The sequence below is a fragment of the Sorex araneus genome, chromosome 3 (genome assembly GCF_027595985.1).
Source record: "Sorex araneus isolate mSorAra2 chromosome 3, mSorAra2.pri, whole genome shotgun sequence".
Lineage (NCBI taxonomy): Eukaryota > Metazoa > Chordata > Mammalia > Eulipotyphla > Soricidae > Sorex > Sorex araneus.
In genome coordinates, this window is record NC_073304.1 from 221,237,795 (window position 1) to 221,262,783 (window position 24,989).

The 24,989-nt window shown below is 57.1% G+C and overlaps 1 protein-coding gene across 1 annotated transcript in view; it reads left to right on the plus strand.

The window, feature by feature from the left end:
* The first annotated feature begins 3,074 nt into the window (after positions 1-3,074).
* Positions 3,075-24,989, plus strand: part of MAP3K14 (mitogen-activated protein kinase kinase kinase 14) — a 42,367-nt gene continuing 20,452 nt past the window's right edge. The window contains exon 1 of the mRNA XM_004621018.2: positions 3,075-3,222. The gene's annotated coding sequence lies outside the window, so the exon portion shown is untranslated. The remainder of the gene's footprint in view (positions 3,223-24,989) is intronic.

Here is a 24,989-nt window from a genome sequence, read left to right on the forward strand (position 1 = left end):
GCACGAGAGCCCCCACCACTAAGAATCATTCAACCCAAAGTGTCTGTAAGGGTCAAGTTGAGAAACCTTGGAATGCTCAGGAAGGTCACACATGTGAAGCACTTAGAAGCCTCTAGTTGTTTGTTCGTTTTTTAATTTCCTAAAGATTTGTTGATAGGTGGGTGCAGTTTAGGCCCCATCTAGCAGTGCACCAGGGCTACTCCTGGCAAGGATCACTCGCCACATGCAAGGCAAATGCCTAACCTCTACACTCTCTCTCTGGCCCCCACGAGGTCTCAAACAAGAAACAAACAAGCACAGAAGCACCCACCCCTGCTTGTGCAAAGCCGGTCCTTAGCTTCCACCTCCAGAGGCGAGCTGCCGGGATGGGTGCGGGAAGCCTCAGGTGCTGAGAACCTGGCTCCCAGGGCCAGGCGTGAGTCACCCTGTAAATGTCAGTTGGTTTCATAAAAAGCAGAACCAAGGCTGCTCACGTGACCCAGGGCTAGAAGTCGTCCCCCTATTGGGACTTAGCTGGCCTGGCAGAAGGAACTCATCGGACCTTGAAGTCCTCTTTCCAGAGGGGGGCGGAGGCAAGCCTTTTAAGGCTTGGAACCCAACATGCTTAGTGCAAGTGAGCCTTACAATCTCACCAGGAGCACCTGGAAAAAAGCTGAAACTTCCCAGCCTATCTCATTCCAAATCTCTCCCTCATGAGTTTGGGGTGGTTTGTTCCATCCTGACCCCCTGATGTGAAATTCCTTTTGGGGAGCCAGAGTTTTGGGTGAACTTAGTTCCCTGTCCCCCACCAGAACACATTGGCATCTGTGGGCAGATTTTAAGGTGGTTCATCTTGGGGGCCAGAGAGATAATAGAACAGGTAAGGTACTTGCCTTGGGCGCAGTTGACCTGGGATCTATCCCCAGCATCCCATATGGTCCCCCTGAGCACCACCAGAAATGATTCCTGAGAGCAGAGTCAGGGGTAACCTCAGATCACAGCCAGGTGTGGGTCCCCCAAAAAACAACTCCCAGAAAAAGACAGTTTTGATGAGTTGGAAGGGGGTCACACAAGGGGACCAAGAACAAGGCTTAAGTGTCAAGAGAAGCTGTGTCATATTCCTGGGCACTGGAGGAGGAATGGGGAGAGAGGGAGAAGCAAAGGCAAGGCCCAGAATGTCTGCAGGCACTGGGCCTGTGCCCACGTTTTTCCTGAGAAGTGCTGTGCCCAGAGGCACGCAGGTGGTGGGAGAGAGAAGACGGGCATCCAGGCTTGCTAATGCCAACCTGTTACCTACCACCGTGCCAAGCTCCACCTTCCTCTGAGTCACTGAACCAAAACCCCTGCTGCTGAACGATGTTTCAGGGGCCCCCCAGTTCCTTCCTGACCACCAGCCTCCAAGCTAGTCAACAGCCCAGCCAGGGATCATGTACCGGCCACTGAGCAGCACCAAGCAAGGCTTGATCTGTGCCATGATATCAAATGCTTCACGGGCTAGATGGCTTCAGATGACACTGTTTCACATAAGGTAACAGGTAGGGACTGAGGGGAACTGCAGGCTCTGTGCTCAGTCCTCTGAATTCAGATGTGAAAAATGGGTGCAGTCAGGCAAAAGAGAATGATAGCCAAAGCGAGTGAATTTGCCGCCTGCCTAAAGGATTGGTCCTCCCATAGCTCCCCCACCACCCCCCCACAAAAAAACCCAGAGAGATCTTTAGGGTACAGAGATAGACCCCCAGCTATCAAGGACCATCTAAAAAAAGGTTCTGGCCTTTGCTCAATCATTTTGGGAGATGTTGGTGCTCCTTCTCAGGACAGCCTTGGATGGGGTCAATATACCTCTCCCATGAACTGCATTGCTAACTTCTCTGTGACTGGGCCTGATGACAGTACAATCCCCAGGGTGGCAATGCATCTTCTTGTTTTGTTTTGTTTTGGGGCCACACCCAGTAATGCCCAGCGGTTACTCCTGGCTCTGCACTCAGGAATTACTCCTGACGGTACTCAGGGGACCATAAGAGGTGTCCTGTACTATCTCTCCAGCCCCTATGATGCAGACTTAAAAAAAAAAAAGCTGGATCAACCAGATAATACAGGAGCTCAAGGTCTGCCTTGAGCTGTACATAGCAGACCTAGGTTTAACTTCCCGAATTACACGAGTCCCCTGAGCACCAGCAGGAGTGACCCTGAGCACAGGGCCAGGAATAAGCCCCTGAGCACCGCTGGTGTGATTTTTGGGGTGCGATTCCCCCCCGGAAAAAAATTGAAATAAGGCTGGAGTCTTGTTACAAATAAGATACAGACGATTCTCACTGTAGAAACACTGGCAAATAAGCAAAAGTAAGAAAACTATCCATAGCCCTTGTCCCGCAGTTTAAAAAGCACTGTTGACACTTCAGTAGAATTCAAACTCGAAGGTCCTTCGTCTTCTCCCCCGCTCTGCAAACCGTGGGCCCAGCGAGAAGACGCTTTGCGGGTTGCTTACACACGTGACTTCTCAGCCAGGACAGCAGCACGTTTCCATGGGACATCGGTCTCCCCGCGGAGGCCTGGGCACCCGGAGCTTCTCCAGGGCAGCACGACAACGGTCCTACTCGTCCTCAGAGACCACCCTCCGCCCCCAGGGTTGGGCACCCAACAATATTCAATAAATAATGTTTCCTGCATTATTATCCGAGCAGGACCTGATTCCGGAGCTACAGCGCCTCGCGGTCTCCAAGGCAACGACGTCGACGGCACGCACGCGCACACTCGTCCTTCCTGACCCGACCCTCCCCCCCCCAAAAAAAAAACACGGGCCGGAGCGAACGAGCATGCGCGGCTCCATCCCCGCCCCGCCGCCTGCGTCCTGTCAGCCTGTCCGCCGGGCCTTCGCTTCCTCTAGAAACACCACCCGGAAGTGATGCCCATTTCTGGAAACGAGTTCCCCCGTTAACCAATCGCTGATATAGGGGAAAAAAATAGCGCCCAGACTCACTGCCTCATTGGTTAAAAAGGTTGGGTGGTGGGCGGGGCAGAGGGTGGAGGGCGTGGCCAGAGCAGGGAGGCGCGAAGCGAGACAAAGTTGCAGCCGCCGGGGGAGGCGTGGCCCCGGGGGCGGCCGGGCCGCGGGCAAGGGGGCGGGCCCGGGCCGGGGCGGGGCCTCGGCGGGCCCTGGGCGCCGCGACCCGCCGCCAACCGCGGGAGAGAGCGCGCGGGCGTGGGGAGCGCGACGCTGTGGCTGAACCGGTCGGCGCCTCGCCGGTAGGTGACGGGACCCCGGAGCGCGGACGTGGTGGGGAGCGGCCAGGGTGGGTCGCGCGCCCGCCGGGCTGAGCTGAGGCCTTGGCGGGCCATTGGCGGCGCGGGGCCGGGGGCCGGGGTGTTCGCCGCAATCGCCGTGGGCGCGGCCCGGGGTGCGCGCGAGGGCGCCCCGCTCCCAAACTCCCACCGCACCCAGTGCCTCCGCGCGCAGCGGCCCCGCCGCCAGGTCTGTGCCCGGGGGTGGACGCTTCTGCACAGGCGCCCCGTCCCGCCGGCGAGACCTTGGGGCCTTCCCTGGTGCGCGTGGCACACCCCGAGGCTGGGAGAAGGAGCGGAGCCGGCCCTTGGCACCGAAGGGGCAGTGCTGGACATGCAGGGTCGTCCCGCCACCCCCCCCCTCCAAGTCCTTCTTCCTCCTCCCCACAGGACTCTTTCTGGGCTCAGATACTGTATCCCCGTCTCGGAAGTTCTGCGGGGCTGCGCGCGCGTAGTGCCCGGGCACCCGCCAGGGAGGCCACCTGCCAGGGAGGCCACCTGTCCAGCGCAGAGTCCCTGCCTCCCCTCGGCCTCCCGGGTGATGCATAACTTGAGGAACTGCCCCGCTTCCCACTGGGATTTCATGTGTTGCCGCCAGACCCAAAGAGGGGCCCTGAGCAGTGAGGTGGGGAGGAAGGCGGAGAGCAGGAAAGGCATAGAACTAAGTGCAGAGCTGGAGCCATAGTACAGCGGCCAGGGCGCTTGACTTGTACGCGGGCGACCTGGGTTCGATTCCCGATATCCCACATGGTCCTCCGCCCTCCTCCCCAGCCTGCCAGGAGTGATTCCTGAGTGCAGAGCCAGAAATAACCCCAGAGCATGGCCCAAAAACAAACAGAAAGAAATCAGTGGTGTAGATGGTCAACCATGAATGTCAAGAACTTAAGGACCTTAAAAGCCAAGTGAAAGCGAATGATGGAAGAGGTGGGCCACTACAAAACTGGTAACTGAAGTTTGCTCCAGGGAAAAGGCTGAACCCAGAGCCAGAGAGAGCCAGAGAAATAGTACCGCAGGTAAAGTGCCTTACACTTAGCTTGCTCTTGGCTAACCTATGTTCAATCCCTGCACTGCACATGATCCCCTGAGCATTGGCAGTAGTGATAACTGAACACCACTGGGTGTGGCCCGAAAAACAAAACTTAAGAAAAGGTTGGACAGCCCCCCACACACACTAGAAATAGATAGGGTCTGTCTGAATTAGGAGATAATAATTAACCACCGTCTGTATTTTTACAGTGTCTGTATGTTGGGCCCCAAGAGATGATAGTACAGCAGGCGAAGTGTTTGCCTCACCTGCCACTGACCCAGGTTCTAGCCCTAACACCCAGGAGAGTTCCCCAAGCCCACCAGGAGTGATCCCTGAGCACGGAACCAGGAGTAAACTCTGAAGAGCCCTGGGTGTGGCCCCAAAACAAAAACATAAAAAGTTCTGCACGGCTCTAACCCTTTATCCCTCAGAAGTCTGGGTGTAATACTATTGGGGCAAGAGCAGAGGGACAGTGAGGAGGGCATGTGTCTTGCACAGTGTCAACCGAGTTCGATCCCCAGCACCCCACATGGTCCCCCGAGCCCCACCAGGAGTGATCCCTGAGTGCAGAGCCAGGATCAAGTCCTGATCATCGCCAGGTGTGGCAAAAAAAGAAAAAGATTCTGTGCTAGTGTCGTGTCCTGTTTTATAATGGGGCTCTGGAGTGCGGGTGGGGGGACTCTCTTCCTGATGGCCCAGGGCTAAGCTTGGGTAAGGAGCCGGCCTGGCATCTTCCTCGGGCTTCTGCGCTGGACCACCTCGTAGGTCTTGGCTGCAGGGAGGTGTGTTTGCACCTGGTGTGGGAGAGCTTTCGCTTGTCCCACTCGGGGCACGGTTGGATTTCCTCAGGACATTTCCTTACTGGTGTGAAAGTGCCATTCAGCAGTGCAAGGGTGCCAGACCTGAGCCGCCTGGAGGACCTTCTCCTCCTCCCTTTATTTTGAAGGGCGTGGTGAGCTTCTCAGAAAGTCTCAAAATAAAAGTAACAGTCGCCGGGTTTAATTTTAGAAAGAAGAACCCAGGTATCTGTTTCAGAGCTTCTGTGAAGTCAGACAGCAGTAGGTGGCCAAGCCCTCGGTCCTCTCGGGCTGTTTGCAGACCATAAGGAGCAGCCGGGAAGGGGGGTTTTTTGGCCCCTGGTCTTGTCTGTTAGAGCCTGTGGGAGCGGCCCCACAGCAGAGACCCTGCCAAAGAGCCTTTCCTAGGCAACAGAAATGTCTGCTTGGCCCTGGTGCCTCAACAGACGGAGGGTTGGTTCCTCATTTTAGTTCTCCTGTTGAACACTGGTTTCTTTGTGATCGGCCTGGCGTGTTGGGCTGTCATCTGAGGGTGGAAGAAGCAACCTTGCCCCTGACTGGTTGTCCAGTTCTAAACAACCATTGGTGATTTGGGGATGGGTCTGTGTGTGTGTGTGTGTGTGTGTATGTGTGTGTGTGTGTGTGTATAGTATGATAATTCCATCTCTGGCTGGAATCTGGGAGAGATCTGTAGAAATGAAGGAGTCCAACTGAAGGAGTCCGTGGTGTGTGTGTGTGTGTGTGTGTGTGTGTAGTATGATTCCATCTCTGGCTGGAATCTGGGAGTGATCTGTAGAACTGAAGGAGTCTGTGGTGTGTGTGTGTGTGTGTGTGTGTGTGTGTGTGTGTGTGTGTGTGTGTGTGTGTGTGTAGTATGATAATTCCATCTCTTGGCTGGAATCTGGGGGAGATCTGTAGAACTGAAGGAGTCCAACTGAAGGAGTCCGTGGTGTGTGTGTGTGTGTGTGTGTGTGTGTGTGTGTGTGTGTGTGTGTGTAGTATGATTCCATCTCTGGCTGGAATCTGGGAGTGATCTGTAGAACTGAAGGAGTCTGTGGTGTGTGTGTGTGTGTGTGTGTGTGTGTGTGTGTGTGTGTGTAGTATGATAATTCCATCTCTTGGCTGGAATCTGGGGGAGATCTGTAGAACTGAAGGAGTCCAACTGAAGGAGTCCGTGGGGTGTGTGTGTGTGTGTGTGTGTGTGTGTGTGTGTGTGTGTGTGTGTGTGTGTGTGTGTGTGTGTGTGTGTAGTATGATAATTCCATCTCTGGCTGGAATCTGGGGGAGATCTGTAAAACTGAAGGAGTCAGTCCGGAGTGTTTTCATTTTCATTGCTGGCCCCTTTCCTCAGAGCGCTCGAACATTTTGACCTGTGAAGTCACTTTGAATTTCCTCTTTTCTTTCCTGTCCCAGTGGCAGCGTGGCGAAGGGCTGACAGATTCATATGGGGCTTCTCTCTGGTTCTGAAACCATACGTCGCGCTGCAGGCCTGAATCAAAAGGGGCCGCCACATCGGCGCTTAAGGCTGCCACCATCACAGGCTTTTTTCTTTTTCCTGGCAAAAGGTTAAAATGCAACTAAAATTCTGCTTTCATGATTAATAAGTCACTACCGCAGTTGTGTCTGATGCTTCCTGTTTGCCCCATTTTAGTATTTCAGTTAAACTGGTAAACCTCGGCGTCGTAGGGGCCCTTTTGGTGGCACCAGCGTGAACGTGGCAGGAAGGGGGGGCTAATGTCGTGACCCTGCATTTGGGGAGCTTTAGGGACAGGCCAGCCCCTCTGGCCTCTGCATACCTAGAGCCCCCCCGGAGCAGAAGGCCTGGGGTTGAGTATTGGGGGTACTGCACTTGGGGAACTCAGCTCGGCTTGGGGGCGGGGGGAGGGGTGCTGGGAAAGCGGCAGGCAGAAGCACATGGCCACACGCGGGGCCACTGAGACGCGAGCATTGTTGGCCGAGGGTCTTCCCGTGTGACCTGGCCTTGGGTTTGAGTGACAGTGCAGAGAGAGTCATCTTTCCTCAGAGGCTGAAAGATCCTCTTTCCTTGCTGGCCTCCATCCTTTCACGCCTCACCGGCCTGGTCCGAGTAAAAGATGTGCCGGGCCAGTCATGGTCCTTTGCGGGCAGCTCTTGTGCCTTTTCACACAATTCCTCTACGGACAAGGACAGTCAGGAAAGTGGCGCCCCCGAAAGAGAAACAGAAGGGATGAGAGAACTCAGAAATCCGTGTCAGATCCAGATTCCTTTTTTGTTTGTTTGTTTGAGCGGGGGGCCTCCCGAGCAGAGCTTTGGGGCTCGGCCACCCCTCTGGGGATGCTCCCCTCGCCCCCCAGAGGTGCTGGCGGCCCCCAGGCCAGCCATGTGGTCTTGGCCACGGAACCCAGGAACTCAGCCTGAGCCTGCGAAGCTTGAGACCTGGAGCCCTTTGGGCTGACTCGGGGCCTCGGAACTCTTGTTTCCTGGCTGCTAGTTCAGTGTTTTCCTACTAACTTACCCATGATAGGATAAGTTAGTTGTTTTTTTTTTCCCTCCAAACCATGTCTGTTTTGAATGTAGCTAAACCAAGGGAGTTTCTTCCTCCTTCCTCCGGGAGTGATTAGTGGGTATTAATAAAGGTGAGCAGTTATGGGTGTGTATTGATTCATCACAGGAAGAAGAGACAAAAGGCCGAGTGTTGAGTAGCAATGCACTCTGGGCGCTCGCCCCCTTGACAGGTGCTGATGTGGAGGCAGAGGGGGTCAGGGGCTGCCCCGAGCAGAGATGGTCAGGGGCCGCCCCAAGCACGGAGCCTCTGTCTCAAAGGAGGGGGCTCGGCCCTCTCTGCCTTGGTGACCTCGGGCAGGTCACTGCCCCGAGCGCCAGTGCCTTCTGTAGCTGGTGTGAGAAATCTTCGCTGGGTGGTTTGGAGTGGAAAAGGAGAGGTCGAAGTAGGTGCCGAGCTCTGATGCCTGACCCCTGAGCGGGCGGCTGGGAGTGGCCTTGCTGGGTAATCGATGGTGGTAGCGGTGGTGGCGGGGAATTGCCGGTACCACATTGCTCAGGCCTGTTTTCTGTAAGGATGTTGGGGTCAGGCCACCAGGGTCGGGGGGAGGGGGGTTGGTAATGGGGTGGGGGGGCCCGTCATCTTCTCAGGAGGCTCTCCAGGGCACATAACAGCTGACTAGAGAGGTTTTAACTCTCGAGTTCTCCTTGTCTGATGATAAATGCAGCCTGCCTCACATCTGAATGGGTCCAAAATGCCTCCCCTCTACTCAGAGACCCAGAATTGGTCCTCCTACACCAGGGGTCCCCACTGCCCTCCCAGCCCTCTGAGCTAGAAAGAGCTGGTCTCCCTCCTGCCCCCTCCTTCCCAGCCTTAACTGTGGCTGCTGAAAAGGGAAGGTATTTGTAGGCTAGAAGTCAGCAAGGTGACTGCCCTTCATTGCTTGGTACCGTCGCATAAGCGTCTCCGCTAAGGCAGTGTCCTTCCCTCTCCTCCCCGCGTCCTCATCCGCTTCTCCCCAGCCCCTGGGAGGGAGCCTGGATCTACACTCAGAGACTCGCAGGTTTCCCTTTAAATCACCCCTGAGGGGGAACAAAGACAGTTTCATAATAGATTTTTAAATTCTTATTTCCCCTTCTTTGTACAAAACAAAAATATAGGCTCCCTCCCGGCTGACGGTTCCCTTTAAATAACATTTTGTTTTCTCTTGGGGAAGCTGTCTCGATGGCCTGAGAGTCATTTCTAAAGTGAACCTAGTTTTTAGAAAAAATAGATCACCGGATGTCAAGCCTCGTGTTCAGAAGAAAATGAAACCGGCATGCTGGAGGGGCCGCCTGGCTGCTGGAGTCTGGAGGGGAGGGCAGAACCCGCGGGCGGGTGGCTTTGTGACTGGCCGCAGGCCCCCGACGGCATTTGATCCGGGCCTTAGTCATTGGCGCGGCGGCTCTGCTTAGGTGAGAGGAGCACTTTCTCTGGAAGGTGAGTCACTGCGCAGGGGTGTGTGTGCCAGGAGAGTCAGCCCTCGGCGGGGCTGCAGAGGAAGACTTGAGCCGACCTTGGGGAGAAAACCTCTGCCAGAGCTCTGGCTCCTTCCCCACAAGGCCTCTGGAGGCAGCAGGAAGAAAGCAAACGGCTTTCCTGGAAGAGCTGGAGCCCGCCCCGGCACGGGGAGCAGGGCCGGGGAGCAGGGCCGCGCCGGCACCCCTGATTCCCACCTTGAGGGCGGGAAATGGCCCGCTGCCAGGGACAATCAGCAAAGAGGCAGGAGGGGCACGCCGGCGCGGGGAGCTGGGAAATCCCTTGGCAAAGAGCAGCAAGCTAGAGACCGTGCTTCAGGGTGAGAGCCCCCTGGGGGACCCTCTTCTGCCTCACGCCACCCAAGTGGGAGGCTCTGACGGTCAGTGTGATCGGAGACTTGGGAACACACGGCCCGCCACACCGGGAGGGCCAGCGTTTGGACTCCTAGGAAGCGGCTGTTCCAGCCCCTCGGTTTCTGGTTTCAGCTTCTCTCCAGAGCCCTGCCTAGGGTGTCCCTCAAGGCAGAGAGGTGAGCGCCGTTAGCACTGGTGGGCAGGGACATCTGTCCCCCGGCGAGCAGGAAAGAGCTCCTGTCACTATGTCAGGTGCCTTGGAGCCGGGGTTTGCCACACACCGCTGCCCAGACCCCCGCGCACACTCCCCCCAGCCCTCACCAGCCAGCGTTCTCTGCCGCCCGCCTGGCCTCACTGGACTTAGCAGCCATGACCATCGGCCAAAGCGGGGGTGACAGCCCCAGCCACCCATGTTCCCGGTGGAATCACAGTGCAGGCCCCGCTCCTCACCGAGGGACAGGGGAGTGGCCCCTGGAGCAGGAACTGAGCTTCGCTATGCCTCCTTTGTTCCCCCTCCTGGACCCCGGGCCTCTCAGCCTCCCCGAAGGCTCCGCCAGACCTGGGCAGGGTGGAGCCAGAGCCCACAGCTGCTCAGAGTAAAGTCAACAGAAAGTTGTTTATCCGACACTCTCCTGTACCATCAGGCCTGTGGAACCCAAAGGAGGTCAAGGTTGATAAGAAAATACAATTCTGGGCAGGGTTGCCCGGAAGTCTCAAAGGTGGCCTGTCCCCTCGGGCACCTTTCTACCTTGCCAAGCAGCGTCCTGCCCACAGTGGGTGTTCAAGACTCCTGATGACTGATGGCTTGCCACCGAAGGCTCCTCCACCTCTTTCCCTGGGAAGAGACCTTTGCCCAGCTCCTGCGGGTGGGCAGAGCACACCCCAGCCGCATCCGCCTCGCCCCTTAACGAAGAGAGCCAAGCTTGATGTCACGTCTGGACAGTGACTCCAGGGTGTGCAAAGACCTGTCTCTTCTGAGATACCCCTCTCCTGCCGACTCGGACGTGTCCTTCTGCTGGGACAGTCTCCTGGTCAGTACCGGGCTATGGGGGGGAGCTTGAAAGGAGAGCCCAGCCTTGCCAGTTTTCCACGAGGACTCGGCCATTGACAGGAGTGGACTCCTCTAGCACCAGACGTTACTTGGATGTGCCAGGCTCCTAGAGGCCCAGCATGGCCGTGGTGGCAGTCACATGCTCGGCTCTGAGAAGCAGGACTCGTTCCTCAGGGATGAGAGGAAGAGCAGGAGGTGTACCCCGCCTCCCACCTAGCACCTCCCTGCAGATCGGCTCCCCAGTGGATACTGTCCAGGGCTGAGATGGTTCATCGTTCAGCGTTCTCTGCCGCCCGCCTGGCCTCACTGGACTTAGCAGCCACGACCATTTGCAAAGAATTGGGTCTCTTAGGAGAGCATTTTTTTAAGAGGAGGTGGATGGGACTCAAGAGATAGAACAGCGGGTGAAACACTTGGCTTGCACGCGGCCAGCATGGGTTTGAGCTCCAGCTCCCCATGTGGTCCCCCACATCCCACCAGGAGTGAACCCTGAGTGCAGAGTCAGAAGTAAATCCTGAGCACCTCTGGGTAGGGCCCAAAGACCAAAAAAAAAAGGTGGTGGTGTTGAAATGATGCAGGCATGGAAAATGGAAATACTGTTAACAGTATTCTAAATCGTGGTGGGGGCCAGAGAGATGATAGGACCGCCGGCAGGGCACTTGTCTTGCACGCAGCTGACATCCCATCTGGTTCCCCGAGCACCACCAGGAGTAATTCCCAAGCACAGAGCCAGAAGTAACACCTGAGCATCACCAGATGTGGCCCCAAAACAAAAATAGGCAAAGAATATTCTGAGTCGCGATGTATCCATCAAAAACGAGAGGGGAGAGAAAGGGATAGAATGGAAGGCCAAGGACGCATCTCAAAGGGCGGGAGGCCTGGCCTTGCATGCAGAGCCCAGGAGTCCGTTTCCAGTGCCACATGGTCCCCCAAGCAGCAGGAACCCCGGGGAACCCTGAGCACTGCTTGGGGGACCCAGAACAAGAACGGGGGATGCCATGGGTGTCTCGGTGGCTCTCGCTGGGCATGTGCAGAAGGTAGCCGCCGTGCCTCAGTCCAGCATGCACCGCTCTGGCTCTGCCCCCTCCTGCTGGGCAGCCGGGAACTCACCTGCCAGTTCTGCCAGACGCTCGTGGGTCCCTTGCGCCCAGATGCTGGAGGGAGAGGCAAGACAGGTGCTGAATGGGGAAGCACCCTTGAGTTCAGCAGGGCTGGGGGGGGGGGCATTTGGGGCCATAGTCACCCCAGAATTCCTGGGGACGGTGGAGTCAGCTCTGAGCAGGCACACCCCAGTCTTTCTTACCCTGAGGTCCTGTACCCGCCCTCCCCCATCAACTTCCTGTAGGAGCTGGGGAGCCACGTGGGAACTCGGGCCATGGGAAAGGTGCCTCTCAGAGGTGGAGGCCTGGGCAGCGCCCCACGGGCACCCCCGGGGACTGGTCCTGGGAGACAGAAGCCAGACTGGGACTTCTTAGTCAGGCGCTCGGGGAGGCATCGGGTGAGATGGTGGGAGCCCCTTCTCCTGACCTTGTCCCGACCTCGCCTGTCCTGCACCCCCTTTCCCACTCCTCGGCACAGCACCTGCAGCCAGGGACCCCTGGCTAGCTGTCTACTCCCCCTGCCGGGACCGGCTGGCTGGAGGGCAAAGGAGCCCCCAAAGAAGAGGCCTGAGATCTCTGCAAATGTTCCTGTGCCCCTCTTTCCTTTGGGGGGCTGGGGGCAAGAGCAGGGCTCTTGGTTGTGCCTGGCCGCTCAACCCCCTCAAGCTGGTCCCTGGGGCAGTGCCTGTGAGGACGTCACCATCAGGGCCTGGGCTGGCAGCCTGCAGGGAGGCAGCTCTGGGCTGCTCGTTAGTTCTGCGTTTCCTCAAACCAGTTCCTCTGTTTCGGCCCCCGTCACCAGGGATGCTGTGATCTCCAGCCTCCTTCCTGCCAGGGAGCCCCGCTCTCTGCCCTGTCTTCCCTCGACACAGGCAGAGCCTGCTGAAAGCCGGGGCTGCCGTGACCAGCGCGGTGACAGGAAAGGAATGAGCATGGCTTTCTTTTCTTTTACAGGGGCGGGGGGGTGGGGGCTTTGACGCAGGCCAGTGTCCAGTCCAGAAGATGAGGGGGAGCTCCTTATCCCAAGCACGTCTGCTCGCAGAGACCACCCTTGGGCCTGCCTGCATCCCGCATGGCGCAGCAAGCCAAGGGGCGGGCACGGTTTCAGTTTCAGCGTCATCTCGGGAAGCTGTCTGTACGGAATGCTCTCCCCTTGCAGCCCCCACGTGCTCGGAGTCTGCAGGGATACAGAACGCCCCAACCTGCAGGCATCGGGGAGACCCGACTCCTGTTTTTCTTTTTGGTTTTGGTGCCACACCGAGTAGTGCCCAAAGCTTAACTCTTGGCTCTGCGCTCAGGGATCACTCCTGGCTCAAGGGTTGCCAGGGAGCAAACCTGAGTTGGCTGCGTACAAGATAAGCACCCCACCTGCTGGACTAATTCTCCAGTTGTCCCCGTCTCCCCTCCACCCCCCCCCCGCCCCTGCCCCTCACTGACTTTTACTTTTCATTTTGGGTTTTGGGCCATACCCAGCCGTGCTTGGAGATTGCTCCCTGCAGTTGTCAGTGGGGCAGGAAGTCCCAGGAGTCAAACCCGGGGCCCCACACATGCAAGGCTAAGAGCTCTCCTACTTTTTTTTTTTTTTTTTGGGTCACAGGGGTTACTCCTGGCTCTGCACTCAGAAATCATCTCTGGCAGTGCTCAGAGGACCATATGGGATGCTGGGAATCAAACCCGGGTGGGCCGAGTGCAAGGCAAATGCCCTACCCGCTGTGCTATTGCTCCAGCCCCGAGCTCTCCTACTCTTAAGCCAGGTGCCCCACCTGAGATTTGGCTTTTTTTAGGGCATAACACATTTAAAAATCCTCTGCTTACAGCAGAAGCATAAAGCACGCCTGCGGTTGGCTCTGATTCCGTCTCGGTTGCTGCCCATCACTCACGCCCCCGGCATCTTTTCCTTTTGCTCTTGGCTCTCGTAGTGCAAAAGATTCAGCTGAAATCTGGGCGTGGGTGGCCGATGCCCACAGCAGGTCCCCATCGGTCCAACTTGGAGGTTTGGCTCCTTTGCTGTTTTTAAAATTGCTTTTTCCAGAATTTAGGCAGAATTCAGGTTCTTGTTTCCTGATGAGGTGATCCCTCCTGGGTCAATGTCTAGGTTTCTCTCTAACAGACCTGGCATTTGTGGTAGCATCTGCATTTGGACCCCAGTTTTGAAACATAGGTCTTTTTTTGTATTTTTAACTTGGGTATACAGTATTTGGGGTTAAGGGTCTGGACTTTGGACATAAAAACATCCCATCTGCTAACCTTGACTTGCACTTGGACAAATAACTTGGCGTAGCGTGTCTCAGTTTCTTACTCTGTGTAATGGGACAATCCTAGGGCCTTGCTCACAGAATTACTTTGATGATTCAAGAAACAGGAGCCCCTTCTCATACCTGCAAGGTCTGTGCTTGTTCTGGTAAACAGAGGATCTTTGTTTAACACTGACTTGGCAAGTTGTAGTCCTCCCTGTAGTTCCGCTATAAGGCGTTTTGGACACCCAGATGAAGCAATAATGATTTATACATGTTGAAGATTAGAGGCACACCAGGCTGCTATGCCCTGGGTAGAAGACGGCGCCTGACTACAAAGAATAAAACAGGGTAGGGGCTGGAGGGATAGTACAGTGGGGAGGGTGCTTGCATTGACCCGGGTTCAATCCCCAGCATCTCCTATGATCCCTGGGGCATCGCCAGGAATAGTTCCTGAGTGCAGAGTTAAGGAACTCCCGGAGGTAAGCCCTGAGCATTGCCAGGTGTGGTGCCCCCTCCCTTACTCTCCTCCCCCTCCAAAAAATAAAAAATAAAATAGAAGAGGAGAGGAGGAAGGTAAGAAGGAGGGAGGGAGGGAGGGAAGGACACATAGGTACATCACCTAATACATAGTGAGCAATAATAACCCCCATTCATATTTTAATTGTCAGCGACACCTGGCTTGTAGTCACGTTTGAGCATATAGCAGCTTACATCTCCCAAGGAACCGGCTGCCTCTCGCTGAGGGGCTCAGGGTTCTGGTCGTGGACTGCGGCAGCTCATTCTCCAGGAGCTTGGAGTTGAGGCAGTGCCAGGGCTGGTGTGTGGGCCTGGAGCACTGCCCAGGGCAGCCTCCTGGGGAGCGGTCTTTCTGACTGAACCCTCCGCTTCCCCTCAGGGACCCCACCCTTGGTCCCATGGCATTGCCCACTCAGGCCACGGTGGGCCGTGGGTTTCAGCTCTGTAGAGGTGAGGATGGACGAGCAAGCAGCGGCACTCCAGCCCCGGTCAGGCCCCCTCTACCCTGGCTCTGCCAGTGTTGATCGGGCAGCGCTGGGTGCCAGGCACTCTCCGGCCGCCTCAGTTCTTTCCCTTGTACTTAGCTGCCGTGTGAAAGCCTGTGGTGTTGACCCAGGCTCGCTGTTTCCTTGATGACACACTCACTCGCAGATTCCGTGGCCTGCCCGCAGCCACTCACCACATTGTGGAGGCACTGGGATTTGAACTCTGATCTTTTGATCCCAGTGCCCACTTATCCCGCTGTCATAGATGAGTGGCTCGTCCTCAGTTATTAAGTGACACATTGCAATAAGTGTTCTCCAAGGACACTTCTGGTCCCAAGATCATGCTGTGAATCTTTTTATCGTTTGTCGATCATTCTCCCCAACGAGGTGGCGAGGCCCTGGAGGCCTAGGTTCTTTCTAGCACCCAGCCGCCGTGTGAGCGATCTCCCCCACCTGCTCTTGCCTGCCGGGTGCTGCTGCGATGAGAGCTGCCGGGAGGCCGAGCCCCAGATTGCCAGCTCCCGGGATTTACCACCGTAATTACTTGGGGACAGGCACGGCGAAGTGACCAAAGTTGATCGTTTTTTGCATTACCCCTCAGAAGAGTGAAAAATTGGAAACGGCTTGCAAGTCCGTGCCCAGATAGGTGGGGACGGGGGGTTGGGGGGGCCTCTCCGGTGCCCTGCGGTCTCATGGTAGCGCTCGGCTGAGGGAGAGGCACACGCACCGACACGGGGCCGCATGCGTGGCAGCTGGCTGAGTGAAAGGAGCAGTTGTGGAATAGGAAGAATGTATAGTCCCATGTTTATTTTTGAAAGCATCCCAATCCCGGCTTGGGGAGAAAACTTAAAGGGCCAGAGCACATGCTTTGTCTGTTCCAGTTCCAGCACCACAGGGGCCCCCAAGTACCGCTGAGGATGGCCCCCAAATAAGACATCCCAGACTCTGTGTCCATGTATGGTATTATGGAACTGGAAGGATCTTCACCAAACTTATGTGTTTCTTTCTTTCTTTTCTTTTTTTTTTTTTTTTTTTTTTTTTTTTTTTTTTTGCTTTTTGGGTCACACCCCGCGATGCACAGGAGTTACTCCTGGCTCTGCTCAGGGGACCATATGGGGTGCTGGGACTCGAACCCGGAAGTGTTTCTTACATAGCACAGAGGAGGTAACCACGCAGGAACTTTGCTTCCCTCCCTCCCTCCCTCCTTCCTTTCTTCCTCCCTTCCTCCTCTCCTCCTCTCCTCCCTCCCTGCCCTTTCTCCCTCCTCCCTCCACCCCTTGACTTCCTCCCTCCCTTTCTCCCGTCCTTGTTCCTCCCATTCTCCTCCCCTCTTATCGTCCCTCCTCCTTTCCTTCCATTTTTCTCCCTCCTTCCCTCACTCCTGTTCTCCTTCCCTCCTTCTCTCCTTCCTCCTTCCCTCCCTCCCCCACTTCCCTTTGTTGTGATGACACTGGGTTGTGGGGGTCCCCAGAGAACATGCTACAGTGCTTACACGAGCACATGCTCCCCAGAAACTGCTCCTTTAGCTGTGTTCACGCCTACGAGGTTGTCGTGCACAGGGGGTGACTTGTGTCCCCAGCAGGGAGCTGCCGTGCTCACGCGCCCCCAGATGGCTGAGTGAAGGCGACCCACCCAGGTGGTGCTGGGGGTCCCGGCCAGCAGAGCTGCAGAGACCTCTCTCTGGCTAAGGCGGGTGTCACCCGGGGGCTGGCCGGGAGGCCTGGTGACCAGAGAGGGGCCCGCTCGCCCCTCGGTCTTGATCTCGGCTGTCCTTTCCCTTGCCTGCCCCCCTGGGGACTGTGGTTTCGAGGCAGCTGAGTCAGGACAGGGGTGTGGGGAGGAGGGGAGGTCCTCCCAGATGACTGTCCGTGACCTCTGTGATGAGGCCTCACAGCTTCTTTTTTGTGATCGGCCAAGGACACGCATATGGTGCTACAGCCGGCGCTCGCGCTGGCGGTAAGAAAGGCAGAGGGTGGCGTGACAGGGCCCCAGACTCGGGGCGTCAGGGGACAGCCGGGGTTCCTTCCTCCTTCACTGCTTAAGTCTAGTGCTGGGATCTGAGGGCGGCCCCAATCCGGGAAGCCTAAACCAGGCGAGTTTTTCTGGCTCGTCGCTCCTACTCTCCTTATGTAATATCTGAGCAGCTCATCTTTATTTTCTTTCCAAATGCCAAAGTAATCCTTGTTCGCTCTCCCAATTTAAACCACATGCGCCTTCCGCTCAGCTGCCCCCCGGCCCCCGTTCCAGCCACCCTGCCCGAGTCCTTCAGGGCACGAGCTTCTCTCGGTTCTCTCTCCTTTATCAGCTCTGCTGAGGCTTCCGGTGAGGGGGGCGGGGAGAAGGAATGTAGGTCTTCAGCCCCACTGGCAAATGTGGACCAGATTCCTCTGAAACCCCCTACAAAGATTCCTGTATGAGTGAGGAGTTTTCGCTAAACCATAGTCGGTTGAGAAACCCCTGGCAGGTATGGTTTCAAACTGGTCACGGGGGTCCCCTCAGAGGTGTGGGGGAAGGCGACAAGGACGTGGACTTTTCACTGGATAACCTTGCCGTGTTCTTCTTAACCGCTTGGAAGTGTGGCCTGTTAAAGAAATGAAAACAGGGGCCGGGGCAATAGCACAGCGGGGAGGGCGTTTGCTTTGCATGCAGCCGACTCGAGCTCAATCCCCAGCATCCCATATGGCCCCCCAAGCACCGCCAGGAGTAATTCCTGAGTGCAGAGCCAGGAGTAACCCCAGAGCATCGCTGGGTGTGACCCAAAAAGCAAAAGAAGGAAGGAAGGAAGGAAGGAAGGAAGGAAGGAAGGAAGGAAGGAAGGAAGGAAGGAAGGAAGGAAGGAAGGAAGGCAGGCAGAGGACGCAGCTTGAGCAGTTGAGCGCCCACCTTGACTGTGTGAGGGTCCGAGCCCACCTGTGACAGACAGCCCAGAGGCGCAGGGAGGCCCTACAAGGTCAGGACATGCGGAGACCCACAGGGCTGAGTCAGCAGCAAGTGGTGAGATCAGACTGGCCAGAGCCCAGATCCAGCGTCCAGGGAAACAGTGGTCAGACGCCCAGGACCGCAGCGTCGGGGCTGGGCCCACAGGCAGCGCGGCCCAGCCGGAGGAGCCGGCGTTTGGAGATGAGCCTGGCAGCCGGTGGGCGGGAGGAACCGCAGTGAGGGTCGATGGGAGGCCAGCTGCCCTCAGCCTGCGAGGGGACCCGGAGGCGGCTGCGCCAGGCCGCCGTGGTGGCCCTTGGCGGCCAGTCACCAGTTGTCTTCCGTGCGTCTCACTCACCCCGCGGTCTGACCTGTGGACGGGGGTGGGGAGACTGAATTTTTGCGGGCAGGTGAGGGCTCTCTTCCATAATGGATCCGTGAGATTTTAGTGATCGATGCGCGCTCACATTTCACGTCCTCCTTAATGGGAAATGCTGAAACTGCTCCCCGGGGCCGCCGGCCGGGGGATGATGGTGAGCGAGGTGTCGAGACTGGCCCAGAGCCCTCGGGCTCTCGGCCTGGGGAAAGGCTGGCTCGGGCCTTCCAGAGGCCTTACCTGGAAAGAGTATCGCCACAGCAGGGCTCTCAACACCCACCCACATCCGCCCGGCTCCCAAGGGCTCCTCTGTTTGGGACGCCCCTTCGGGGATGTCTCCGGACCTCTCCCGTCCCCCTAGTCTGGGGCCAGAATTCTGCACAGCTTCTTCTCCCCAACTTAAGCTTTACCCAGCAGCACCTTGAAGCCAGCACAGACCCCTCCCTGGAGCACACGGGCCCCCCACCCGCCAGGCCCTCCCTTTTCTTGGCCCTCTCACCGGTCGCTCCACCCCAGCCCCCTGGCAGGCAGCCCCATCACCACCCTCGCCCCAAACCCTTCTCTGACACTGTCACCTCTGGGGTGGAATGTGAGCTCCTCAAGAGGCTGTGCCTTGGGCCTCCGAAGGGGCTGAAAAGAGGAAGCAGCCGGATGAGATTGGTTTTCGACTAATGTCTTATTCAGGAAGCTGAGTCAGTCCACTCTGCCGTGGGGCCCCCCTGGGAAGCCAGAGTAGACCCTTTCCACGCCCACGGGAGGCGGTCTGCTCTGGCCCCTCTCTGGACATGGTTTGGATGGCCCAAAGACTTTGAGTGGTTGCTGTTGCGTGGGGACCACACCTGGCGGTGCTCAGGGCTTCCTCCTGGCTCCGCGCTCCGGGCTTCCTCCGGGTGTGGCCAGGGATCGAATGCAGATGGGTTGCATGCCAGACAGTCGCGCTCCCCGCTCTTCTTCTCGCTCATTGCTGAGATGAAGGCCTGTGTTTCCCTGCTGGACCTGGAGCACCGCAGCGCAGAGGGGGAGGACTCGGTATAAGGCGCAGCCCTTTGGCTGCAGAGCTGAGATGCAGAAGTCTGTCCTCCCGTGGGTGGCACGGAGGGTTGCAGAAGGGCAAGGGAGCACACGTCCACATGGCATCTCAACCCAGCCAGCCGGACAGACGGCAATCCCTCTGCCCCATCCCGGAAGCTCAGAGAGGAACTTAGAGGAGGAAGCCGTGGATGCCGGGGCCACAGGGACGGCTCCCAGGGTTGAGGGTATGTTTTGTGTCCAGGAGGCCCAGTTTGAGTAGTCTGGTCACCCTGAGCATCGCCGGGAGTGACCCCCAGCAGGGGGCTGGAGTAGCTCCTAGCACTTCTGGGTATGACCCCAAAAAAACAAAACAAACAGAAAACTTGGAGACCCACCCCAGGATTCCCGGGCGGGCTCCCGGGACATCAGCTGGTGGCTCCTCAGCGCCCCATAGCTATAATGGTGTGAGTCTTGGAGAGTTTCTGGGTGTCTCTGAGCCTGTTTTCACATCTGAAAATGAGGTTTTCATGGGCAGAGTAGGGGTTGGGAAGAGAGGAGGCATTGGCTTTGCAGGCAGCCAACACCAGTTGCACCACTGGGTGTGGCCCTAAAGCAAAAAAATAAATCAATAAAATGATAAATTATTCGTAAACAGGATTGAAGTCCAGACTGGAGTAGTACTGATAAACCAGTTGTTTGGAGAACTGGAAAGAATCTCAAGAGATTTCCTGGACCAGAGGAAATGGCCCAAAGAGCACACGCTTTGCACATGGGAGCCCCAGGTGTGATCCCGTGGTCCTCTCCGCACTGCTGGGGATGGCCCCAGGCTCCCCTCCAAAAAAAGAAAAAAAAAATACAAAAGATTTCTGATTTCCTCATCCACTGGCTTTTGAACTCTCTTCCTTGGCGATTTAGGATTCTGTGGCGGCCTTGGGTGATGAAGGCAGGCAAGCCCTCCATCCCGAGCCCTGCCATTCTTCTAGCACTTTCATATAGATGGGGTGAGCTGGTCCTACTGCTGCCAGAGAGAGAGTACGACAGGTAGAGCACTGCATTGCATGCTAGACTCATTCCCGGCACCCCATAAGCTCCCCTGAGCAGTACCAGGAATGACTTCTGAAGCTCAGAGCACTGCCAGGTGTGACCCACAAACAAAACTAAACCAAAAATGGGCCTCCTAGGGCTGGAGAGAGAGAAAGTACAGTGGGTAGGGCCCTTGCCTTGTACCTGGCTGACCCAGGTTTGATCCCCAGCATCCCATATGGTCCCCTATATACCACCGGGAGAAATTTCTGAGTGTAGAGCCAGGAGTTACCCCTGAGTATCTCTGGGGTAAGAGATACTTGGCCCAAAGCCAAATTTTTTTTAAAAAATGGTCTTACCACTTCTATATGTGTGTATCACTGTAGCACTGTCATCCTGTTGTTTATCGATTTGCTCAAGCAGGCACCAGTGACATCTCCATTGTGAGACTTGTTACTGTTTTGGGTTATCAAATATGCCACGGGTAGCTTGCCAGGCTCTGCTGTGTGGACAGGATACACTCGGTAGCTTGCCAGGCTCTCCGGAAGGGACGGAGAAATCAAACCCGGGTTGGCCGTGTGCAGGGCAAACACCCTACCTGCTGTGCTATCACTCCAGTCCCACCATATAAACATTCGCCTTAATTCTGCTCCTTAATAATATTAGTCACTTTGTATGGACACAGTTAGAGATACATTAAGCTTATAGGATGGCTCTCCTGGGGGCATCTCGCTATAGATCCCAGATAAACATAGGAATGGGAGTGCGTCGGGAGCACTGTGATGGGTATTACTCAGTAAACCTAAGCTCCCTGCGGACAGGGAGAAAGGACGAACCTGTCTGTGTATATATTACATATATTATAGACCAGGCTGGAACCGATGTCTTCTGGTTCCATTATTTTTGTACCATCCAATTAGCTAGAACTTCATTTAGCCCTAACCCCATTCCTGTCCCAGAATCGCAGGCACAATAAGGTTCGGCCGTTGGAGAAAGCGTAGCTCTCCAAGACCAGCACGTCCTCCTTGTGCAGGCCGAGGACTCTGCCCGCCCAGTGTGATGTGCGTAACAGGAACTGTTTTGGATTGCTCACTTGATCTGAGCTGGTGTGAGAGTGCAGAGCCGCGCACAGCTAGTGGCTGCCATACCCGACCCTCGGCCTGAGGCCTAAGGCAGGGGCCAGATGGTGACCCCGGCCCCTTGGCCTCAGAGTCACCCGGAGACTGGGTTCCAAGGACAGAAACTGGCCCCCTGCCCAGCAGCGGCTTGAGTCGGTCCGGCTAACTCGAGAACTTCAAGAAGTCACTTGAGAGCTCGTCTGGTTTATCCGGACTGGCTGTCGGGATGGAATGTGCCGCATTATCGGGCTCTTCCTTCGTGGGTGAGAGTGGAACCAGGATCGGGCACTTGGCCTTGGCCTTGATCTTCGGGCCGTAGCAGTCCTCTGGGAAATGTCAGACCTTTCCTTTAGAGAATGTGGTGAAAGCTCAGGGCCTTGAACTGTCCAAGCCACGTGGAGCTCGGTGGGGGCTCGCCAGCCTCCCCAGAGTCGTCCTGGAACCCAGTCATTCCTCAGCCAGAGGGGCCAAACAGTAGTGCAGCAGGTAGGGCACTGGCCCTGCATGCGGCCGACCTGCATCCAATCCCCAGCATCCCATGTGGTTTCCCGCCCCCCCACCCCGACCCTGCCAGGAGTAACCCCAGAGCACTACCAGGTGTGGCCTGAGAACAAAAACAAACAAACCAAAAAAGCCTCATCGGGTCAGAGAGAACTCAGCGGAGTGAACTCACGCAAAGTGTGCCTTAATGCTCGGCACCGGTTCTATTCCCCAGCGGCGCCAGAAGTGAATGGAACCAGGGTATGGCCCCCGAACAAAGGCACACCTGGGACTTTGCCTGGGACTGGGATCTAGCCTAGCAGTCATGCACTTGCCTTACATGCGTGAGACCCCAGCACTGGGGGGTGGGGGGTGGGGCAGAAAAAAATTTCCTCAGCTGGGACCAAAAGTCTCTAACCAATGAGGGCGTCGGGTGTGAGTGTCAGGGCCCAAGATTGTTGTTCCGGGCTCAGAGCATGCGTACACAGCGGGGCGGGCACCTGCCTTGCTCACGGCCCACCAGGTTTGACCCCCATATGGCTCCTGAGCCCACCACCAGGAGAGCATCTGAGCCAAATGAACCCCTAAGCACTTCTGGGTGTGCCCTGTTTCCCCCTCCCCCCTCAAAAAAAAAGTGTTGTCCAGAGCAGGTGTTCAGGCAGGTAAGTCCAGGTCCTTCCAGGACCCTCCCTGCCATTCTAGCCCAGACTGCTCCGGGGAGAGACCCCCATCACGACAGAAGCCAGAGCACAGGCAGTGGACTCACTTCAGGCACCAGGACACACACATACACACACACACACACACACACACACACACACACAGAGGTCCACCCGCTCCTTTCCCTGTGCTTTCACACACACACATACACACACGTCCACCCGCTCCTTTCCCTGTGCTTACACACACACACACACACACACACACACACACACACACACACACACAGAGGTCCACCCCTTTCCCTGTGCTTTCACACACACACACACACACACACATCTACCCCCTCCTTTCCCTGTGCTTTCACATACACACACACACACACACACACACACACATACACACACACACACACACACACAGAGGTCTACCCCAGCTCCTTTCCCTGTGCTTTCACAAACACACACGTCCACCCCGCTCCTTTCCCTGTGCTTTCCCTCGGGGGAGCCAGGGCGCATGGGGGCTCCGCCTTGCCTTCAGAAAGGCACAGCCGATTCCCACACAGTCGTCACTCCCCCTACTCCAGGTCACAGGAGAGGAGGAACAAAGCCACGAGGCGACCAGCGGGGCTAACAGGCCCGGGACCAAGCCCAGACAGCATCCCAGACTTAAAGCAGAGCCTACAGAGACGGGAGGGGGCGGGGGCTCCTGCCAGCCCAGTGTCCCCAGAATAGCCCTTGGAAGTCCTTGAGGGGGTGAGTCACGGTCACGTGCCCAGCACAGCCCGTGTGGCACCTCTCCTGGTCAGGACGCATGGCCCCAGGAGGTGAGGGCCCCCCCTCTTCCCCGTGCCCTTCACGTGGCCAGGCTGGCTCCCCCGCAGCCTCCTAGGGGCTCTGCCCACGGCGGGCACTGTCACAGGGAGCTGGACGAGGCCCTGAGCCCGTGAGCCCAGTTGCCTGTGTGAGCGGGAGGGAGGCTGGGCCTGGCCTGCAGCCACTCAGCAACCAGATAAAAGGGTCACCCCGGGGTGCATGCCGGGCCTGCCCACAGCCTCTCAAGCAGGTGGAGGCCAGGGGAGGCCGAGCGGTGAGACCCCCCCCCCCGGCTCATCTCTGCCATTGACGGGACTCCCTCTTGTCCTGACCCTGGATTGCTCGAGCCTCGGCAGGTCATCCCCAGTTCCCTCCGCTGGCCGTGGCCCCCCGCAGCTCCCCAGGGGCTCTCCTCTCCACTCTGCTCCCCAGAGAGATGTGAGGTAGCAGCCTGGCCCAGCGGCCCCCAAAAACTGCAGGCGAATGGCCTTGGGTCTGTTTGTGTCTGTTTTGCTGGGGGTCCACACCCAGTGAGGTTCAGGCCTTCTTCCTGGTAGGTTCAAGGGACCCCGTGGGGTGCCAGGGGTCGGACCCAGGCAGGCCTGTTTGCTCGAGTGGCAATGAAGTGGTTACACCTCCCTGCCTCTGTCGGGAGGGCGGGACTCGGAGCCGGTTCCGCTCTCCAAGGGGCTGGACCGCTCTGGGAGGATGGAGGTTGTTCACTGGGGGCTTCCCTAAGAGCACCCCTTTCTAAGCCTCCAGATCAGCAGATTGACTAACCTGACAGCTGCTGATCCAAAGGTGGGGGCCCTTGAGGGCGGGGCTGGGAGACATCGTTGCAGTGACCCCCCCCCCACACACACACACAACCCTCATACCACCTCTGATCTCAGGGAGCTTCAGCCTGCTGCGTCCCAGCTCCCTGAGGCTCCGTGACCTGCCACTGTGCCCCCAGTGCAGAGGGGCCAGCCTGCCATCCTCCGGAGCCAGGGTCCCAGTGTCGGGGCCCGTCTGCACAGCGGCCCTCCTGGGGGTCGTCCAAAGCAAGTCATGCCTCAGAAGGTCCCCCGGGAGTCAGCCCCCGTGGAGATGGTGCCATGCTCTTGCCCGTGGATCTGGCCTCCTCACCCCCACCCCCACCTTTGGGCTTTATCCTGTCTTACGGGAGGTGGAGGTTGGTGTCAGAAACTCAGAAACGACACTGTTAGATGTTGCCTGTTAGGGGAAAAGAAGATGATGTCTAGAAATCTCCATCTAGGGGGGCTGGAGCGGGTAGGGTGTTTGCCTTGCACGCAGCCGACCCAGGTTCGATTCCCAGCTTGCCATATGGTCCCCCAGCACCACCAGGAGTAATTCCTGTCAAATGCCAGGTGTGACCCAAAAGGCTAAAAAAAAAACAAAAAAAAACCTCCATCATACATACATGACTCTGTCCATTCATGTTCACACACACACACACACACACACACACACACACACACACACACACGGATGTGTGGCCCCCTACTCCTACAAGGAAACGAAACCAAACCTGGTTGGAGAAAAGCCACAGGGGACAGTGTAGCCCAGTCCTCCAAGAAGGGAGGGTCGCCCCAAATCAGGGACAATCTCCAGGTTTGCATGTGGCCCGCCGCCCTGTTCATGCGACAAGCAGGAGATTGAGCCCCGGGAGCAGTGGCGGGGGCCTGGGCGTGGCGCTGTCCCCGAGGAGGCTCAGCGGGGCGTCCACGGAGGGGCCACCCCGACAGGGGGCCGGCAGTGAC